The sequence below is a fragment of the Falco punctatus genome (assembly GCF_963210335.1).
Source record: "Falco punctatus genome assembly, chromosome: 6".
Lineage (NCBI taxonomy): Eukaryota > Metazoa > Chordata > Aves > Falconiformes > Falconidae > Falco > Falco punctatus.
In genome coordinates, this window is record NC_137585.1 from 30,507,040 (window position 1) to 30,508,332 (window position 1,293).

A 1,293-nucleotide genomic window follows, 5' to 3' on the forward strand; every position below is an offset into this window, starting at 1 on the left:
AGTCCATCTGTTCAGAGTCATCACGCAGGATCTTTTCCTCCTGGCTGGGAAGTCTTACAAAGCAGGCTTGTTTTGCCACTGCAGTGCAGTTGATTTCAGAGAAGGCTTAAATGACATTGCAGAAGTCTTCCTTTCTAAGGGACAGCCAAAACTTCCTTGGCTCACCTGCCAGCTCTGTTCTGACTCTTGTGTGTCACACATCTGTCTGCTCACACCACACTGTTGGATGACTACTGAGTTTATGGGAATATTTGTGACCACTCTTAATTGAGATGAAGGCTATGACTCCAGCAGCCAACAGCAGGCAAACATCAGCTGTCTAAAAGATATGAGCGTGCTCTTTTATAAAAATGCATTATAGTTTCTGGCACTTGCTAGATGGCTGAGCTCAAGTGTTGGAGAATGTGAGGGTGGGACATTATGACTCAGCTGTTTTCTGTATTGCATTCATTAATATCTTGTATATTTTCCTGCAAGGACAGTTATAAATAGTTTTGTAGTGATCAGATGGGAAACAGTAAGCACAGCCCTTACTCAGCACCACTGGGGAAAAAGCTTTCCATCATCCCTCCCCAGCTTTCTTTCTCTGACACCTTTGTTGCTCCCTAACCACTTTTACTACTGGGATAGTAGCCGCAGCCCGCATGCTGGTGGTGCCGGGACTCCTCACCCAATAGGGTGAACAGGAAGGCAAAGAACTGTGAGGAATGCAATGAACCCAGCTCTGCCCCGACCTCCACATGCCAGTTGGATTAGATGGCTATGGGTCTGATTCAGGGTGCTCTGAAGTCCATGCAAATATTTGTGTTGATTTCGGTGGCTTTGGTTCAGCACCTGTGTACACAGATAAAAGTAAGCTTTCTTTCCCAAAGAGGGACAAAGTCATGTTTTCCTTTCATAGAGAGAAGTGCTGATACCATCTTCTCTGCTCTGCTCCTGGGACGGTCCATCTAGATGTCGTTGTGCGTCCTGCTCAGTTGTTAGAGTTCTAGCTGATCCCTAGAAATTCTTCCTCGTGTGTACACCTCCATTCTTGTTATAAGACAAAGGGACCATGCATAATGTTTTCTGCTTCATAGTTTTGAATGTTAAAGGGGTAATCTAAGACCAGAAACATTTTGTGGAATGTGTCCATTCCAAGCAAGGAAAAATTCAAGAAAAATTCAAGAAAAAGCAGCAGCTATATGTCAGTGTGAGTGGCAGTAGACCTTAATTCTTTAAAAGTGCATTCCATTTGTGCTACCATTGAATTTCTGACTTTTCTTTAAAGCCTTTGTACCCAAAGTTGTGTGA